The sequence below is a fragment of the Podarcis tiliguerta genome, assembly GCF_965153285.1.
Source record: "Podarcis tiliguerta genome assembly, chromosome: 10".
NCBI classification, from domain to species: Eukaryota; Metazoa; Chordata; class Lepidosauria; order Squamata; family Lacertidae; genus Podarcis; species Podarcis tiliguerta.
The window spans coordinates 44,069,903-44,091,482 of NC_139543.1; the positions used below are offsets into that span (position 1 = coordinate 44,069,903).

Sequence of the window (21,580 nt, forward strand, 5' to 3'; positions counted from 1 at the left end):
CTTGGGTTTCCCACTTTGAAAGCATCTGGACATCACATAGTAGGAACTTGCAGAAGAGTGAGCATATTCACTGGTTGCAATAAAAGCAGGCTTATGATACCTCGAGGCAGGGGTAGGGAACCTCAGGCCCTGGGGTGGTGGTGGTTTCCAAATGCATCCTTTTAGGCCTCTCTAGCCAGTCCTTGGGGCTCTGCCCAAGCCACACCTCTTATCAGCCATTTGCCTTCCTTGAGTGCTTTTGCTTGGCAAGAATTTGTTCTTGAACTGTAGTAATGCTTCTTGTTTGCCTGGATGAAGAGGGGAGCGGTGTTTGAATGTTGAGAAACCTCTGGGTTTTGTGTGGCTTGAATGTACAAATGTAAGCATTGCATCTGTTGCTTTGCCCACTTTTTCCCCTCTGGTGTTGCCGTGTCTGGTAGGCGAGATCTAGAAGGTTGCCTGCAAGGCATTGTGGCCCTTAGGCCGAAAACGTTTATTATGGCATAAGTTTTCTTGTACACTTCTTGTTTTCAAACACTGGAGTGACTTGTCAGATCAGTCCTGTGTTAGTAAGTCTTTATTGCCCTAGCTAATTCTGTAGCAAGGGATTTGCATACTTGTTGACCTAGTGAAGGTCTTGAGCAGGAGCCTCCCTTTTTGTTTCCCAGGGTAGTATCTCAAGAGTGCAGTTCACCAGCTTTGAGGAGTATAGTATGGGAAAATGGTAGTTATGAAATTATGGCATGGGATTGTGTAACTTGGTGCAATGAAAAGTACAGTACATGAGTATAGGTGGGCAGAAAATGCATGAGCATGCAAGATTTGGTAGGCATTTTTAATCCAAAGTTGAAATAATTACATCAAAATTTCCACTGCACTCCATATTTTTCATCTCTATTTAAGGCACACAGAAAAGAATGTGAAGATTGATATTTCAGGTGTGTAGAAAAATAGTTGGTATATGTATAAATATTGATTTTAATATCAAGCTTGATACAGTATTTTAAAAATTGCTCCAAATGGTGTGCAGTATGAAACAAACAATATAATTAAGACAAAAATGCAATATAAAACCAATGAATGTCAGTTTTGGTGTCATTGTATATAGATAGAATATAAGGATGAATAACCTCTAGGTACAAAGTATGCTCTGAAGTTGAAAAAACTGTGATCAGCAGGGTGCCCTTTTTCTATCATTGGGATACCCTGGGAAACTTGCCAAGCATAGTGCACCTGGTGCTGGGTGTGGAGAGTGCACCTAATTGCTTAATGTAGTGTTTCTCAAACTTGGGTCCCTAACGGTTGTTGAACTACACCTCACATCATCCCTCCCCACTGGTCCTGCTAGCTTTGGATTATGGGAGTTGTAGTTCAACTACAGCTGGGGACCCAAGTTTGAGCAACAGTGGCTTAATGGAACACAGGTGTGTGGGCAGCCTGAGGAAGCTCCATCCACTTTGGTGCCTGCCCATAAAAGCAAGCCCTGATCATGGGACAGTGAAGCAGCTGGAGAAGATAGGGCAGAGGCTGCAGAAAGAACTGTGAGTGGAGAGGCGGCTTATTTGTATTAGTGTAATATTTTTATATGTTAACTTTTTTTGTAATACTTAGTGTTTGTTTCAGTTTTCTGTATACTTCATAGATATGTTTTTTATGTATTACGTAGCATAGAACTGGTGTAATAAATAAAAATTCACTGATGATATTGCTTCCAGGCTTGTTTCCTGCTTTCTGTGGATAGCTGACTTCATACATGACAGAAATATGTTTAGCAAAAACTTGCTCTGCTAATTAAAGTGGGTGCCTAGGAAGTGCAGAATGATTTTTTTGAGGGATATTACTTATTGGAAGTTTGCACTGCCCATCTATAGTCATTATGAAAGCTGAATAACTTGGAGTTTCATTCTTAGTTGAGTTTGAAGTGTATAGTTCTTAACATCTATCCTTATGAATGATCAGGTTTTTGGTCTATTGGGACACGTAAAGAAATCCTTCAAGTTGGTAGAATAGTTAATACAATGTATGATGAAAGTTTAAAGGGAGAAATGGAAGCTAAGGTGGTGGTAGATTGTAAGCACATGCTATGCTAGCAGTATGTTGAATACTAATAGTAGTGCTAGGAATCTAGTAAATTGCCTTATACAGTGGTACCTCAGGTTACATACGCTTCAGGTTACATATGCTTCAGGTTACAGACTCCGCTAACCCAGAAATATTACCTTGAGTTAAGAGCTTTGCTTCAGGATGAGAACAGAAATCGTGCTCCGGCAGCCAGAACGAATTAAGTACTTAACCTGAGGTACCACTGTACTGAGTCAGACCTTTAGTCATCTAGCTCAGTATTGATTACACTGACTGAGCTTTCCAGGGTTTCTGACAGGAGCTTTTCACAGCCCTTCCTGGAGAAGCTGGGAATTGAACCTGCATATGAGGCAGATTAGGGACACGGGTGGCGCTGTGGGTTAAAGTGCCTAGGGCTTGCCGATCAAAAGGTCGGCGGTTCGAATCCCCGCGGCGGGGTGCGCTCCCGCTGTTTGGTCCCAGCGCCTGCCAACCTAGCAGCTCGAAAGCACTCTCGGGTGCAAGTAGATAAATAGGGACCGCTTACCAGCGGGAAGGTAAACGGCGTTCTGTGTGCTGTGCTGGCTCACCAGATGCAGCTTGTCACGCTGGCCACGTGACCCGGAAGTGTCTTCGGACAGCGCTGGCCCTTGGCCTCTTTGAGTGAGATGGGCACACAACCCTAGAGTCTGTCAAGACTGGCCCGTACGGGCAGGGGTACCTTTACCTTTACCTTTATGAGGCAGATGCTCTATCACTGAACTTATTGCCCTGTGTATAGCTGGGAATTTGGAAAGACCAGTGAAGTCCAGATATGCACAGAACTCTCAAGTGAAGCATGGTAGCGATAATGCCCTTTGTCGCTTGGCCCACCATTGGCTGCTGTAAAAAACTGTCCTTTTTGAATTTGATGAATTGTTTTAAAAATCTGTGTCTGCTTGTGGCCATCACAACAACCTGTGACAAAGAAATCCATATTTTTTTTTACATTATGTGAAGGATTTTCTTATCACGTGCTACAAGTTTGTTGTCTTTAAGTTCTCTTGGCTGAAATGTACTGAGAATTTTTATTTGCTTCTCCTTGCTGTTAGTAGTTTTGTAAACCTTTATCAAATTGAGCCTCAGACATGAACATATTTTTTAACCTAAATATTCAGACGACTTATGAAGAAATGCAGAAGGATATTACTGATTGTTTTAATTTCCCTTTTCTCTATTTTTGTAATTTACTTTAAGTGAAACTTTAATTCCTTTGTGTTGGTGAGGTCCTATAGGCATTTCATGACTGTTGAAGATTACAGTATCTTTCAATTCATCATTCTGTTAAAACCAGATTGCTTGAATTTCAGTGAGACATTCTACATCTGAATTTATTGTTTCTACATGTGTTTTTAACTAAAATAGAAATAGCATGCAGATTGGAAGAGGATGGGGAAATTAAGTAAAGGGATACTCGGCACACACCAGCCAATTCCAGAGCATAGTGGTCGGGATTCAACTAAGTCCAGTCAGTGGAAGCCCTGCACAAGGACTACTGCGTGCAATGGGTCTTTTTCCTTTCTCCTCCGTCCACTTCCTCAAAATTGGCTCTGGGTCGGTTGGGGATCCTTTGGTTTGGTCTGGCAAACCCAAATGCTTCCCTGCCAAAACAGTTGTTTTAGCACATTTTACTGTTTTAGCACAATGTTGAATTCCTCCCATAGTGTTTATGTGTTTGTGCGCAAGATGTCAGAATGATACAGAATTTGATATTGGTGAGTACAGCATTCTGCATGCACAAGGACTTGGTCATAGGGGTCAGTATGCAAACAGCTATCTGTCCTTTGCTGTGTCTTCCTGCCTAGGCTTTTAATCCCATCAGTTCTTTGCTTCTTCCTTGTCTCCACTCTTTAGAAATCACATGAAAATATAGGGATGAATTCAGCCTTTGTTCTTAGTTTTGCTGTATATATAAGTTGAAACTCTCTTTATATTTTAACTCACTGTTTTGGGTTGCAGCCTTACCTAGGAATAAAGCACTTCAGCTCAGTATAACTTCTGAGTAGACATACCTAGGATTGCATTGCACATTTGTGGTACTGAAAGTTGTGTTGATTTTAAATAGCAGTATAACTTCTAATATGTTTCCTCTTGCTTGCTGCTCAAGTACTGGAGACAAGAAAGAATCCTTGTTAAATTCATTTTACTGTGGTCCTAACTTTGGAATGGGCAAATTAGTATAACTTCAGGAGACTACTCAGCAATGAACTCATCTTCCAAACTTCATGTCTTTAGGAATAGAGAGGATAATAGTGTCTAGTTTGGTTTTTGTTTTAAATAACTTTTTATTGGGTTTTATACAAGGATCATAGGAATAATAAATGATACAAATAAACAGACCAAGTCTTCTCAATTTGCAGTAATATCTACAACATATGGTCATTATTAATGGTCCATGTGTAAGTTCTTGGCTCGTGAATTGGTCTAAACAAAAACAAAGGGGAAACATGATAGAATAGAGTTAACCGATAACATTCAGCATCACATAGCTAAATGCCTAATCAGGAATCTTTGTGGTAGTGCTTAGATGAAGTATGAGTAATAGTCATTTTTCCTATTTATGTTTCCATTGAAACAATATACCATATATTGATGAACATGGGAGTTCAAAGTAGAGATAATTATGTTTAAATTAACGTTTAGATCAACCAGATTGAACCAAATGCTGATGGAGGGGATTGTTCATTTTCTGGAATACTGACATATGTTATGAAATTAAATCACATGAGGGTAAAGCCATCTTTCTTGATCTGTCCACATGTCAACCATAGTTTACTTATTAATCTCTCAAGGAAGGCTGTTTTCCAAACTATTTTGTACCAGTTTTCTACCATTGTGCTAGAAAGGTCTTTCCAGTGTCTGCTTATGTTGCGTCATGCCGCTTGTAATAAATTACATATTAATTTTTTATTATGCAAATCCAGATTGTTGTCTTGAAATACATTTAATAAAGATAATTCAGGTATGACATACAATAGTGTCTAGTTAAACAAAATGCCACAAATCTTGCAAAATGAGATTTCAGTTACTTCACTGTGTATGAATATTTGAAATTTTGTGGAATTCTTTTTATAAGCACTTTATGGAAAAATAAAATTGATAGTTTGAGGACCATCTTTGTGACACAATTTTAGAAAAAGGCAAATAGTTTTAACTAGTATATTGGAACTTGCAATTTTAACCTTGTAGTGAATATCAGTTCTTAAATTTAAATATAATAGTTTTAGAGGTCTACGAATTTGCTTGATGCTTGTAAATAGCTTGTTTTCCTGTTAATTTTGTGGTATTATGACAAATTTGAAACTGGATACAGTATAGTTAAGCTTTTGTGGAGTTACAGCAGGAATATAAGGGAGAATGACTTGAGATTAAAATTCCCTTTCACAAAGGAATTCCGAAATATGTTGTACCACTTGAGACTTTTATTACATGAGCTTTGGACCTGTTGTAAGTATAATTGTGTTACCTCTCTTCCTTAAGCCTTCCCAACTATTCTGGTTTGCCTTGCCCAGTGGCACTTTTCTGTTTTTTTAAAAAGCTGCTTCATATTGTGTTTTGTTGATCTTACCTGGTTTGGAGTAATGCAAACATTAATTTCATTAGTTTTAATAGCTGCTAATCAAGAAAAAAAAAACCTGTCTGCTTTGCTGTGTCTGTCATAAATCCATTAGTGGAAAAAGGAAGACGATTGAATACTGGATAGTGACAAGATATCTGTAGTTATTTGCCACTAATGAGGCATTTGTATTCTTTGTAACCATGGTTCTGGGGTGTTTTCAGTAGTGGGAGAGATTACTCATGGTAATATATGATACACTGGAGTAATTTGCTAGTCTCTGATTACCCAGGAACAAGGAAGATATATTATGGGAACTTGATTCAGTGTAAAAGCCATTCTTATAGGAAAAGGGAGTCTCTTGTGAGATTAGGTTAAAGGGGGTTCCCTTACTAACAACATACGAAACAAATTGCAGTTGGGATAGAGTTGACCTAAGTTTAAAAAATATTGAAGCAAGGATATAATTTTCACAGATAACTTTAACTTGGAAATAAGGTTTCTAGCTATTGGTTCTTGAATAGCCACTAGAAACAGTAATGTATGCTAGAGATCCCTGATATGGATAGAAAATGTTGAATATTTCATAAGGGTTTAAAACATCTGAAGGTTATGAAATCCCAACTGCACTGGCTGCCAGTTAGTTTCTGGGCCCAATTGAAAGTGCTGGTTGTGACCTATAAAGCCTTAAATGGCTCAGGACCACAAATAACTCAAGAACTACCTCTCTCCATATGAACCTACCAGGACCCTGCGGTAATCATGTGAGGCACTTCTTTGTGTGTCTCTTCCACGAGAGGTCTGGAGGGTCGCAACACAGGAATGGGCCTTTTCTGCAGTGGCTCCCCATTTGTAGAATGCTTTTCTCAGGGAGGTACAGCTGGCACCTCCATTATACACCTTTAGGTGCCAGGCAAAAAGCAAAGCATTCCTCTTCAACCAGGGCTTTGGCAGACTGACATCCTATATGGTTTTTAATGTCTTTATGGGAGAGGGGTTATATTTTGTTTCATTTTTGTTTGTGTTATTATTATTATGTCTTTTGTGTTTTTATATTGTATTTTTATGCTGTGAATCGCCCTGAAGGGCAGTATACATAGTTAATAAATGATGATAATAATCCAGCCCTTTGCACACATGCCACTTACAACAGAGTGGCCCACTCAGTGTGCATGATAGTGTTTCAAAGAAAGTGCGCCCTTTAAAGAGGGGTTTGTGATGTGAGAAATGTTTAAAGTGGGCATTTCAAGTGCTTTAAAAATCTAAGCTCTGTCAGAACGCCCAGATGCAAAGTGTTTTAATAACTTTATTTTTGAGGTCGAAATGAAAGGTCTTTAATGTGATATAAGAAGCTAACTGAGCTGCATTGTGAGGCTAATGAGTAGAAAGAGGAGTCTTTTGGGCTTCTTTCTGTCGCACTTCCATTGCGGTTTTATTCTGCTTATTGTTACTTTAGTAACCTATGCTTGTTGTGTACTAACATTTCTTGGTTGTAATAGTTTAGGATTCTTCATTCTTTTTTAAAAATAAAATAAAATTCCAGTTATGTCCTATAGCAGATGGTTGGACAGGAGTGATTAAAATTAAGAGTTGCAACTCTGAAAAGAGTATATACTTCAGTGCAGCTTTGGGCAGTGCACACCTTCATTAGGACTTTGCAACGCTACCAGGGACTAGCTGAAACTGCTTGCTGACGCTGGGCTATGCTTGCTTTTGTCATTTTGTTTTGAAGGTAGGTAGATGTCTGCTATCGCCTCAGTATGTTTTTGCAGTGTGACTACTTTGGTGACATTCTTTAATTATAGAGAAGGCAGCTTTCATTTTCTGCCTCTGGCCTTCTTAATTTTGGAATTCTAATTAAACATGCGAAAGTTAGGTCAGCAGTTAGTGTTTTACACAGAGCAGCTGAAACTTACCTTTCTTAGGAACCTTCCTTCAAGTTCACATGTACATTTTGGATTCAGGTAATTTGAGAAACTATGGTAGCAACAGTGAACTCCATTCCAACATGCACATTTTAAATTTGTTTTTGTTAGTGGGATAGCCTTTGCTTGCTTGCTTTTTAGCCTTTGCTTTCTCAGAACCTTCTTTCTTGCCATTGTAGAAGTTACAGGCATTTTATTTTCTGATTGAATTTGCTGTTTAGAAATCAAGTAGGGAATTTGATCTGATGACATTTCATTTGCTTTTTACTTTACCTTGCATCTCCATTACCTTGTCGCTGTCAGAGGTATTCCCATTTTCTTATTCCCAAACAGACAAAACCTCTTCAAAGTGGGCTTGATGTTTAAAGTTGGAGACTGTGCAGGGTGGAGATGTTGAGTTGCTGAGCTTTGAAAAGGGCTGCCAAGCATTTCTTCCTTGGTCTATTCTGCCATTGTCTACAGATGACAAATTATGACTGCATTTAAAGATTTAGGTCCCACAGTACTTGGGTGCCTGGAAGCTTTCAAAAAGTCCTACTTGCTGTGTGTGTCTTGCCTAACTAGGAGGGGAAAGCTAACTCCTTTCCAGCTGTTCCTACCATGTGACAGGCTTTTTTAAAAAGTGTGGGAGTGTAGGGGTGGGGTCAAGAGCAGAGACTTTGAGATGGAAAGGGAGGCCTTATGGACTAGAGGTTCATTATTCTTGCTGTACAGGAATTCACAACTTTGCTTTGTGGTTTTCATAATGGGGAATAGAGGGAGGGACTCTTCCTTCCTTCCACATAGACAACAGAAATCATAATTAGAAACTTGGGATTGTTAAGTTTAGATGAAGGATCCTAGACTCTTGATGGTTGTAGGGAGAGCTACTTGAGCTTTTAAATATGTAACTGGTGGGAGAAAGAGGGATATGAAAATTAAACCCCTGTTGTGGCATTCAGATCAGAGGCTCTTTCTTAATGCCAGTTGGAGAATTTCCATGTTGTTCAACTACTAAACTCTGAGTCACCACTAGCAAAGGCAGATAACCCATTGTAATTGCTAGAATACCAACAGCTTAGCTGGAACATGTAAACAATGGTGTATAAACTTTTCCACTGAATTATAAGTTTATGAGCAAGACAAGACTTCTGCATCTCTTACAGTTGACGTTATTTTCTCAGGGGGAGGGGACTTGTGAAAGTTATTTTATTACAGTACAGTCATACCACACAGCTGGAAAAGAGGTGGGGGAAAACTTCATAGTGGTTCTGTTACCAGCTGTGTAGTTGAGCTGTGGACATAACATGGCACTATTAAGAAAAATAAAATACATGAGATGATTAAAAAATGCTTTCTTACATATGTTTATTGACTAATCATGTAAGCTGGGGTGAGGCAGAAAATATGTTGGGATCTGTTGGAATTTGGAACTTAAGTTGTTACTCATTTCCATTGTATGCCCAAGTGGTCTAAAGGGCTTTACCTTTTTTTATTTCTCATTTCTATTTACAATATTTCAAGACCCTCATATTTTGGAGAAAAGAGTTAAGGAAAAGGAGCTTTTATATACCGGTAAATGCTTTACAGAAGGGCTATCTTAGCAGCTAAGACTAATGGCTAAGCCTTCACTGCAGTAAAGTGTCTCCTACATTGCCTTCTGTTAGAGTCCCAAGCTAGATTTTTAAAGCTGCAGCATGCCATTGACTTACTAAGTATTACTGCATAGATGTCTATGCCAGAAAAGAAGCAGGTATTGGGAAAGAAGTGCTTTAGCATATCTTCTCATGAGGCCTTTAACGTCCACCTCTTGGCAAACTGGCTTGCTAATTATCTGTTGTGGGACTACCCAACAGGCATAAAGGAAGTGGTTGTACGTAGTGTAGTCATAACCCCTCACCTTTCTGGATATTCCTGGGAACTTCCATGGTAGTTGACTGAGTGATCTTTGGCAGTAGGGAAGTCAATTAAATCTGATGGTTGCGGCAGTACACTGCACAGCCTTGTCTGGAAGATTGTGAGAAGTTAGATAGCTCAGTTGGGTAGAGCATAGTGCAGGCACAATCTTCGTAACGGGCAGCTGCATATTCCTGCATTGCATTGGGGTTGAACTAGATGATCCTCAGGCTCCCTTCCAGCTCTACGATTCTTTGATTCTATTTCACCTTTTGTGACTGCTTAGAGCTATTGAAAGAAACTAAGTTGTGTTAAGAGGCAGGAAGGAATGGTGCTCAAAAACCATGTCATTTTAGATTGCTACTGGCATTTAGGCTAAAATGTGGTAAAATGTTACCAAAGTACAGGGACCACATCCAGTTGTGTTCATTAAAATTCAATGTTAGAACTATTTTTTAAATACTTTTTTCTTTTAATGTGGTTTCTCATTTGTTCAGTTCTGGCTCTAGAATATGAAGATGCAGAAGCAAAAATCACATTAAATATATCATTCTTGTGATTTGTAGCTAATGCACACTTGTAGAAGCAAGTAAAACTTAGTCTATTATTATGTCCCTGGCAGCTTCTTCCAGTTGAGAGCTCTTGCTCTTCAAAGATTAAAGCATTCTTTTGCACACACAAATTAATGTAATGAAAATTTCAAACTGAAATGTTCTGGTGGTGATTACCATCAGGTTCTACCAACTTTACAGTAGTTTATACCCTTATTTTTCATGAAAACCTGGGCTGTCACCTGAGTACCAATGCTGCCACATGATGGAGGTTGGAAAAGATAAATGCTAACGGGATAAATTGTTGTTGTTTAGTCGTTCAGTCGTGTCCGACTCTTCGTGACCCCATGGACCAGAGCACGCCAGGCACTCCTGTCTTCCACTGCCACCCGCAGTTTGGTCAGATTCATGTTTGTAGCTTCGAGAACACTGTCTAACCATCTCGTCCTCTGTCGTCCCCTTCTCCTTGTGCCCTCCATCTTTCCCAACATCAGGGTCTTTTCCAGTGAGTCTTCTCTTCTCATGAGGTGGCCAAAGTATTGGAGCCTCAGCTTCACGATCTGTCCTTCCAGTGAGCACTCAGGGCTGATTTCCTTAAGAATGGATGCGTTTGATCTTCTTGCAGTCCATGGGACTCTCAAGAGTTTCCTCCAGCACCATAATTCAAAAGCGTCAATTCTTCGGCGATCAGCCTTCTTTATGGTCCAGCTCTCACTTCCATACATCACTACTGGAACGGGATAAATATGGGGTTGTATATTTACAACCTTTCCACCTGGCCTACGGAGCGAGGCCCAGACTCACCAGCCCTACTGAAGAACCTCCTCAAGAGGTCAGAGGAACATCGTCCTGCCATTGTTTTATTGATTTAATACGCTATACACCACTTTGAGGTTTTTATTAAAAATATAAAGCAGAACAGAAATTGAAAAATAAAAAATAAAATAAAAAGAAGGTCGGTGGTTCGAATCCCCGTGATAGCAGTTCGAAAGCACATCAAAGTGCAAGTAGATAAATAGGTACTGCTCCGGCGGCAAGGTAAATGGTGTTTCCGTGTGCTGCTCTGGTTCGCTAGAAGTGGCTTAGTCATGTTGGCCACATGGCCCAGAAGCTGTACGCCGGCTCCCACTGCCAGTAAAGCGAGATGAGTGCTGCAACCCCAGAGTCGTCCGTGGCTGAACCTAATGGTCAGGGGTCCCTTTACCTTTTACTCAGAGTAGATTGAAATTAATATACCTAAGTTACTAAGGTCCATTCATTTAAACAAATCTACTCCTGAGTATGACTGGCTTGGCTCATGATCTATATTTGGTGCACTATTGGTATGTTCAAAGTGGGATATGTCTAGGGTTAAGGAAATTTAGATATAGTTCTCTTTGGTAATACTTTTTTCAGATGAAGCGGCTTGTATTGTACAGTGGTACCTCAGGTTAAGTACTTAATTCGTTTCGGAGGTCCGTACTTAACCTGAAACTGTTCTTAACCTGAAGCACCACTTTAGCTAATGGGGCCTCCCATTGCCGCCGCGCCGCTGGAGCACGATTTCTGTTTTCATCCTGAAGCAAAGTTCTTAACCTGAAGCACTATTTCTGGGTTAGCGGAGTCTGTAACCTGAAGTGTCTGTAACCTGAAGCGTATGTAACCCGAGGTACTACTGTAATTCCTCATACATAAGGCATATGGAGAGTGCACTGCTATTCTAAATTTGTGCACTACTCCATATGTTGCTGCAGTAGCCACTTAGCAGAATCTGATAATCTGATAGTCCCATTATTGCATAGACATATTCAAGTATATACTCCCATCTAAAACTGTTGCTGCTTTGTGTCACTTAAGACTTGCTTAACCTGCATTTAGTATGCTGCATCATTTACTGTATTTGTAAATAAAGACTTTGTAATTTACAAAAACTTTATTTGTAAATAAAGACTGTTTCTGTATACATTGTACACTCAAAATTAACCAGTAAGATGTTAAAAGAATCACAGATTGTCTCAACTGGGATTTGATCCGCATATGCAAACAAACCAGGACTGGATTAAACCAAGAAATAATTTATTAAGTTGTGCTTGTGAAGGGAGGAGTATTGTTCATGATTCTCCAAACCACGGGTAGAGGAGGTGTCATCTGAATGTAGCCTTCAAATACTTTCTGAATCCTGACATTGCTTTAGAGGGGATGCCAAACAACTTAAATTTGGTGGCAACAAGATGGGAGCTGCTTTGTTTTTTTATCTGTAGGTAACATGGCTTAAGTCTTGTAGAAGAGATTTGATTTGTGTGATTTCTGTTTCTTTTGTAGTGATTGGAGCGCCTGGCATGGAACAGAACTGGATTGATTTGTGGGAACTATAAGGTTTGTAATCTTCCAGTTGCATTGCTTCCTTTTAAAATTAATTGCATGCCAAGGCCCTGTATTCCCCCCCCCCCATTTGATGAATAAGACACGTGGACACCAGTCTTTTAGGTTAATGGTCTAATAAAGGCCACAACATTATTGGTTACAGAATGTGAATGGTATTGGCTTAGGCATTGGACCCAAACCGACTATATCTGGCTCCTGCCTGCCATGCAGGGAGTCTCACAAGGGTTAACCACCAGTAGGGGGAGCACCGTTGATGTACATCAACTCGGATCTCCCCTCAGGGTCACCGGTGTGGTCGTACCGTGGCCCTAGCCTCTCCCTGGGCTTTGGACAGGAACCACGACCCCTGGATTCTTTTAACGGAATACCCTTAAAGGGGAGAGGGGCAGGTGATGGCCACAACTTCTCCCATCAACCAAGCTTTTCCAATGCCTAACCACCAAACCTTACAAAGTTGTGACAATTTGCTACGAGGTAGGTGAAAACCAAGTGGCTGGTGCCAATCTGCCAAGTGGAAAAATTCCTACCAGGCCCCTTCAACAGGCGACCAACCAAGGTCCATAGCAAGGTTAAGTTGTCAAATGCAAGAAGAAAGGGCGGGAGATCCGCTGAAGCAGGAAGCAGAAGGAAGAGCTCCCAGCTTGGATTGGCTGGCTGCGGGCGTGACACGGGCCGCGACTCCCTGATGATGCGGGGGACTTGACACGCCACCACTAAGTGCGGGAAAGTGTGAGGCCAGCCTGCTACCGTGCCCTCCTGCAAAGGAGATTGACTTTGACATATTATAGTTGAGAGGGGTTGAGGGGAACCTTATTGATACTAGCTTTTTGGATCTGTGTGTAAAAAATTAATTACTATTGTGTATTTTTATACCAAACACAAAATCTGGTAGCTATTTCAGAACCCATGGTTTTCATGGGCAATGTGAACTTCCTGGAAAATTTTGAATCAGAAAGTTTTTTAAGGAAAACATTTTTTTGGAAAATTTCTTTGTGCCTTAGATTTTTTTTGCATAATTAATTATAGTGTTCAAACTAATACTTCCCCAGAACAACTCATCTTTAGAAATGTACTTGGGTCCATGGAAAAACATAGCTGTGGAAAATTCTTCATCCCACATCACTGATATGTTTGTTAAGTTGCTACCTCTCGTGATTTGAAAGAATCACAGACATGCTTGCCTCACCTGACAAAGGCACTGATGCTGATAATCCAGAAAACTCAAGTTCAGGGGCTCCATGTTCTCATAATCATCCACCTGCCCAAGGGTTCACATTAAGCTGTAGCTCGGGGTGGGGAATCTTTATAGCCCACAGGCCAACTTAAACAGGTGGGCAGGCCAACTCACCTGTCAAAGTCGTTTGTGCAGCACTTTCCAGGCACTCAACAGTGACCTAGTTGGCAGGCACTTGGGAACCTCAGTGCAAGGAGCTTTGGAAGCCTTATCTTCAGTACTAGGGAAACTCTGAGCACAAGTCTTGCAAAGCTTTTAAGCGAAGTGCTTCCCAAATGCCTTACAGCCAGCTGGCATGTGGGAAGTGCTTCATGGTGCCAAGTAAAGTGTTGGCAAAGCTGCTTTCTTCAGGGATTGGATATGTGATCAAGTTCCCCTTAGGGAACTGTTGCGTAGCCAAACCCCCTGCATCTCTGCGCCACACCTGATGTCACATATAATATCAGGTGAAAGGCAGATGAGTGAGGTTTGGGAAATCTGTAGCTTGTGGTTCAGCATGGGTCCCAATTTGACCTGTCAGCCAGAGGTCCCCTAACCCTGCTCTAAATAAATCACCCCATTGGGACCTGCAGTAAGTACTTGATTAGAAATGGATTCCTGGTGCAAGTCTGCTCCATGTTAAAATGTTAGATGCCCGTTTGTCCCTAACACTTTATATGTGTATATGGCAAAGCATGAGTCAGCAAACATTTCTACACAAAGTATGAGCTTGCCTATGGAGATGACAAAACATCTGTGTTTCTACAGATGGCAGTTTAAGAGGAGTAGGATGTATGGAGAAGAATATTTTTTTGTGGAGGGGAGGGTTGATAAGCTAAGCAAGATTCTGAAAGAGTTGATTGTTAAGAGCTTGGGAAATCTTTTTAAAGTCTCCCCCCCCCCCTTTGCTTAATAAACAAATTACCACAATTTGGGGGGAACAACTTTAAATGTTTTAAAAATACTCATTCATAGATCCAAGTCTGTGTGCAGGTTGGAGAGTTTTGGATGGTTGAGTATGACAGGTTAATAGACTTCCTGTTGAAATACAGTGGTGAGTCAAACAGCTTTGTGCCGGCTGTGCTCCTGAAGGGTGTGGATCAGTGCTGAGCAAGTGATGCCTGAACATCATTTGCTAAATGCTGACCTATGATTTGGTTGGACTGGGTATAGAAAAAGCATTTTATATTGGGCTTAAGGAAAAAAGCACCACTGGTAATTTTGGAAGCTCTAATTGCTGTGGCTGCATGGACTTCTCACTGAAGCCACACCCATGTGATCCATCTGTAGAGGGCCATTGTCATTATGTCCTGCATTTGGGTTTCCTGTAGAGACCTGGCTGGCCATTGTGGGAACCAGTGCTTTTTAGTGGAATGGTATCTGGAAATGTGCTTCCAGTTATAAATGCATTTCCTCCCTCCTGGGTATGTGTCCACATACTTGGTACAGTAGGCTGACATAAATACTGTTAATACAGTGGTGCCTCACAAGACAAAAAGAATCCGTTCCGCGGGTCTTTTCGTCTTGCGGTTTTTTCGTCTTGCGAAGCAAGCCCACTGACAGAGTAGCGCTATTAGCGCTATTGGCTAAAAAAGGGCTAAACACTGCTTTTTAACACTTGGGAGATTAGCGGTTTTGCTGCTAAAATGCTTTTAGCAGCTTAGCGATTCAAAATAAGGGGTTTTGGAGCGGGGGAAAAATTCGAATTTTTTTGTCATTTTTCGTCTTGCGAAGCAAGCCCATAGGGAAATTCGTCTTGCGAAGCGCCTCTGCAGACGGAAAACCCTTTCGTCTTGCGGGTTTTCCGTCTTGCGAGGCATTCGTCTTGCGGGGCACCACTGTATGTGCAGGTGAACCCAAATCCGAGTCATTTAAATGAAGCTTAAGTGTTTATAGGATCACAGCCTTTTCAGATTTTCTTGCAGGGGCACAACTTGTTTTATTACTTCATCCTTTCATATTACAGCAATGATATTTCAGGTGATCATTGCATATTGTTTATTTATTCCTTTTGAAAATAATGAAGAGGCAAGGTCCAGTGTTGCAGACCCCCTTCCTGTATCAGCATGCCATCTGTCAAATCCTTATCACACTTGCTCGTCTGTCTACATGGATTGCAAAACTTGTTTTGGTCTTTCTCAATCAAGGGCCTGCAGAATACTTCCTCAATCAATGGATATATAGTTAACATCTGTTGCTTCTTACAACAAACAGAAGCTATAGGACTGATAAAATAACATCAGTGTTGCAATTTCCACTTAACATTATTTCTGTGATCACATGCTTTTAGAGCTTGGGAGTGGAAATTTCTGCAACTCGGAAAAAGGAGTTTCAAGGTGTCCACATTTCTGTGCTATCTCTCCCCTAACTTACTGAATATGCTATAAAGGAGGCGTTACTTAGAGACACAAAAATTTTCTTTTTGCCTTCTGCTTCTGTTACTGGACTGTGCACTTTAAAGAGCAACAGTATAATTATTACCAGTCATACAATCTACAGTAGCTATGCTAGTATGCTATACAACTTTAATATTAGCAATATTTGATTGCATTGTTGGCACTTGATTGACTAGATAGTGCCATCCTCTGAACCTGTGGTTAGACTAACCCAGAGTTTCTAGGAAAGCCTTGTTAAGTTAAAATACATATTTTTATGTATCCGTGTGTACCTAAAGACTGAACAGGCGCTGAATTTTCTGTAGACCAGGACTTACCTCAACTTCCTTGAAGCCTTCCCAGTTGAGTTTGGCAGGTTTCTATGTTCTACAATCAAAATTTAGCCTTTCCATGCAGGAAATCCAGTTCATGTACAGCTTTTCCACAAGGCAAAATAGGTGTAAAGTAGCTGTAATCAAGTAATTCTGTGAACTGTTCAGTTATGTTGTATGGAACCCATTTTTTGTTTGTGCTGTGTATATGATGGAGATATGTTAGATAACTTCATTGCATAACCACATAAAACATTAGTGTGCTTAAATATAGTTGGTATGAATTTGCCTTAAGACTGGTGCTGTTTGCCTTTGGTTGGGGAATGACAAGTCATTGTCCCTGTGGCATTTCTAATCTAATCTGACAAGGAAAGAACCATAGGGATGCAGAAGTTCCTTGTGAAACAGGTGCTTGTACCATTGATTTTCAGCACTGTCAGTAGAAGTACTGGATGTACTGTTTCCCTCCTTGCACTGCTGGGGAGGGACAGGATAATAGGGAAAGCAGTGGCTTCTTATACCATTCACTTTGTACACTGAAAATGAGTGCACACTTTAGTTCCTTACTTGGAGAATCATTCAAAAGACCACACTCAGATAGTTGTCTGCAGAGAGAAGATCCAAGAGCATAGCAGGTAGCAGGGTGGATGTCCCTCTATAAAACAGAACTTCCCTAAATATGCAGATCACAGTCTATAGTATGCATCTGGGTTCCTTTGGGAGTAAGGGCAGGATAGATGGAATTGAATGAATGAATGAATAAAAGAAAACTATGTTGATTGGACTTTCCTGGCCTTATTTTTCAGTTATCTGAAAGACCTGCCATGGCTCTAGGCAGTGCATATTTTTTAATGTATTTTGTTCCTAGATTTAATCCTAAGAATTTCCAAGTGTAGTGTCATTAGTAACAGGGATAGGGAAAGACTTGTGCCTGAAACTCTGAAGAACTGATTGGAGCACTGATATTTCTGGGTAAATACCCAGAAATAGTTTTAGGTGATTGTTTTCTGCTTATTAGTAGACTATCAACAACATGGTGCAGTTTCCTACTTTTCTGAATTAGGATTGTCTAGAAAGAATGTTGTCCTCAGCTATAACACCACTGCTTCTTCCTTCTCTGTTTAGCTTAAAACTTGATCCACTTAACACCACTCTGCCTAAAGATTACTTTAGATTTTCTTTTGGCCTCCTGATCACAGTTGCCAGAGACATGTAACAGATGGCTTTTTTTAAATGCAAGAAAAGTAGTTACTGCTTCCCAAAATAGCCTACTTCTGCATGCCACCTGCTGCTGCTAGTTGATGCAGGTTGCTTAGCAATTCTTAAATGAGTAGGAAATTGCCATTACCCTGGTAACCACTCCTAAATAGAAACTGACTTAAAGGAACGAAGAATAGAGAGAAACGTCCATAGCAAGTTTGCTAATGGAATTACTTCCCCACCTTTCTGTCTTACAATAATTTGCTAACAACAGAAACCTTGATTGCTGGGGATATGTGGAGAATGACAGTATGCTTTATAATGCAACTGCACCCTCAGACTTGTAAAGTATTATGCAGTTTATATGGGGGTCACAAACCTTAATCAGTGATCCAGTTTTAAATGGGGGGCTATGAATTCAACATTTTAAAGGCTTTTTTTTGGTTCTAGCATGTCCCTATTACGTTGACTGAGCAAAACAATATCGAATATATCCCCTCCCAAAAGATGAGTGATATCTTACAACTTAATTCAAGCTATGTTATGATTCATTGTTTCCAAAGAATATCCATATTCTAATTTTTATAATGTATAAACTGATTAATGAAGAAAAATTCTTTTCATCAGTTGACAGCCTTAGTTTGTCCACTGTTTCAAGGCATCATTGTGGGTGGATGCTTTTTTAATTCCTGTAGATAAAACCTTGAAATTAGCTGGAGTTATTACTGACAAGTAATCACAGGAGTGTTATTACTCTTCATGCATAGTCCCTGTTAGAAATGTATTTAAAATGTAAGAAACACACTTGTAGAGTTCAGCTTTATAGAAATTACAGAACATGCCATATGATTATAGGCTTGCTCTGTGTCCCTTATAAGCCTTATAAGCATTGCTGCTAAGTGTGAGGACATCTGAAATGAAGAACAGAGGGGTCATGGGTACTGAATATCATAGCCAGTAATGCATAACACCCCAGATCAATTTTCTCCAAATTCATTCCCACCCAGATTCAGCCCCAAATTAGTTAGTCTTCAACTCTCATTCCACTCATTTCCCTTTTGCTCCCAGCTCCAAGAGAAAGAGGAAAGAAAATCTCTGTATTTGTCTTTTCCCCTCATGCAGTCAAAAGTGCAGTAAGCTTAGCCTGGCAAAGACCCACGAGCCATTAGTACAAACTCTGAGATGGAGGAAACAATGAACAAGGCAGGGAAGGGACTTTCTACCCGAACAGTACATGCGAGTAAGAACTGCCTGCTCGTACACCTCGCTGTGGGACCATACAAGCTGATAAATGGGCATAAAGGAAGTATTATTGTGATAACGTATGAGAAAGCACTGAAATAGCATTAATCTTGTAAATTGGTGGGCGTGGGGGAAGAGGACCAGAGTGGGCTGTTTCCTGGTCTTGTGCTGGCTGTTTCCTGGTGCTTTTTGAGGGAATTTATTAGCTCCATTAAACTAATAAATTAGAATTATAAAATTGATAACCAGTAAGAATAGTACCAAAATCCACCCCAGTCACCTAGCCCTTGTCCAGTGCTGGTGGACTCTGGTTCCAGTCTAGAAATAACCTAAACTGTAAGGGCTGCTATGATGGGACTTGCTTTGCAATTTTAGTGCTCAGTTGGTCAACATTGTCATTGATCCTGCGGTACATCAGAGACTGCTGTGTTTGTAAGAAGAGGCCCAGCACAGCTACACTAGGTCTTGTAATGCATGCCTGAAGGCTATTCTGAGCTCTTGAAAGTTTTCTATAAGGATTTTGCAATTTGCCGTGGAGTTTGGGCAGGGCAAAATTAGCTTGTTTCAGGATATGCTGAGCTTTTCCAGAGCCAAACTCAGCAGTTCATTCAGTTCCTAGTTGTTAATAGTAGCTTGTTTCCTCTTTTGTTGTGTATATAGACTTATTTGATTATATTACACCTTTAAATAAAGTTAATGTATCCAGATTACTCTTATGAATGTGACTTTTCTGAGGTATGAAATGGAAGAAGGAAGACATTTCTAGCTGCTTTGAGCTGTAGATGCTCATAGGTTTTGTATGCAGATTGTTTGTGCCTATTTATTTTGAACTTGAAACAATGTGGGGGACCCTGCAAAAGAGCTACAGCTAGAGAAGAGGCCTACTTCTTGGAAGGTAGAATAATATATATATATATATATGCCATTGTTCAACTCTTATATGTTCTGTCTTCAGGTTGCCATCACGAAAGCCAAAGTGGATTTCTCCGGAGTGCTGTGCCTGCCCCCTTCCGTCGCTGCTGCAAATGGGCTGGACGGAGGAGGGGCCGGCGAGAATGAAGATGAAGCAGTGTTGGTGTCTCTTTCGGCGGCACCAAGCCCCCAGAGTGAAGCTGTTGCCAATGAGCTGCAGGAGCTGTCCCTGCAGCCTGAGCTGACCCTAGGTCTCCATCCTGGCCGGAACCCTAACCTTCCTCCACTAAGTGAGAGGAAGAATGGTAAGTGGAACAGTAACAGTTCATGCTTTGTGCTTCGTCCCTGACAGTCTTACAAATATTGAAGCAGGCTGTTTTTGTACAGGTTTTGGAAGTGATGCAGCTTAAATTCTTACCACTGCAAAAGAATCACAGTCAAATTTGCCTATAAATTGTATAAATTATTCAATGGGCAGTAGAGGGTAGTTCTTAAACGAGTAATATGTATTACACTCAGCAGTTTTCTGCAAGCTGCAGTTGATTGGGATTGGAAGTAACCTGACTGGGAATGCCTTCCATAGTTCACCCCCAAGGAACATAAAATTGCATATGGTGGCAGTTCTCCAAGTAGTTTTGATGTGCAGTTGTGTAATTGGAGATCCATATCTGATGGGGATATAAAACCCAGTGCCATTAGTACCTACAGAGCTGATCTACTAACACTGAGCTTTGTTATTGCAAAGGCAGGGTTGTTGCTGTGGTGGAGTATTCAAAGTGCTATAGAAAAGCCAAATATTATTAGGGTTATTTAGTGTGAGGGCTGGACCATGTTATCCCAAGAGAAAAGCTAAGAATCATTTGCATGCTGTTTCCCTTTCTGGGCTTCCATTCAGTCAGCAGATCTTGAGTAGCCATGTCAACTTGCCTTCTCGCTGCTGCTGCTGCTGAACATCTGGTCAGTCTAAATCAAACACTTCTCAACCATAATATGATTGTAGAGGAGGTGACTGACCTGGGGTCAGTCTTGGGTGGGCATGCTCTACTTGCCTGTCTTGGTACTCAGTGCAGCAACAGCATAGGTTCAAGGGTTTGGGGACAAGGGATTCCATTCCTTTCCCTCACAGAGGAACCAACCCACCTCAGCCAGATGTGAGGGTTTGTATCTGGTGTTGGGTCAGAGAGACAAATAGGGATCTTGTGGGTGTTTACCCACTTGCTGCCCAGCTGCCTCTCTTTCTCAGTTGGTAGAGGCAGTCTTGGTGTAATATTGGAGAACAAGAACAATGGGTTCTGGTGGACTTGAATGTCCAGCTTGGGTCAGCCTTGTCTAGTCTGGCTCAGGACTTCTTTGCCATTAGAATAGAGTGGGCTGTCTGAATACATCATGGGCTCAGCGTATTTGCAGATCTGGTTTTTGCTACAGAATAGATTGGAAGTAAACAAGTGTTTGAAGGGGTGAGTGTCACATGGTTTTCATAAATGGATCATGATCTGGTGAGATTTGGCTTGGCTGTGACTGACTCCCCCTGCAAGGGTGGGATCCGTTGGGTTGGTCTACCCCAGAAGCTGATCTCACAAGCACATCTTTAGAAACCTAGTATCTGGAGCAATTTTGCAATAACTTTAGAAATGAATTTTATGGGTCACATAGAGCTCCTGAGGGCTGTAGTTTGCCCACCTGTGCCATTATTGGTTTGGGGAAAACTGACCTGATAATATATCCGAAGTTTACATCTGTCTTCATCTTCAGTTGTACAACAGGTAATTTGGGATGTATGATAAAAATAAAATGTAGTTACAAAGTTAGCATGAAAGCTGCTGTATGTAATACTACTTTAAAAAAAAGCATTTGGCTTTACAGATTTAGGAATATATAATTAGCAGTGTATTTTTACTGAAATTATATAATTAGGAATAGATAATTAGTGCTTTTATATTACAATTCCCTATTGAA

The 21,580-nt window shown here is 40.6% G+C and overlaps 1 protein-coding gene across 3 annotated transcripts in view; it reads left to right on the forward strand.

Annotated features, from left to right (window-relative positions):
* The window catches only part of MRTFA (myocardin related transcription factor A), an 83,847-nt gene that overhangs the window by 1,343 nt on the left and 60,924 nt on the right, over nucleotides 1–21,580 (forward strand). For 2 of the 3 annotated variants that reach the window (XM_083400436.1, XM_083400434.1), the window contains exons 2-3: nucleotides 12,288–12,341; nucleotides 19,668–19,929. The gene's annotated coding sequence lies outside the window, so the exon portion shown is untranslated. The remainder of the gene's footprint in view (nucleotides 1–12,287; nucleotides 12,342–19,667; nucleotides 19,930–21,580) is intronic. The other variant, XM_083400435.1, reaches the window with a different exon arrangement.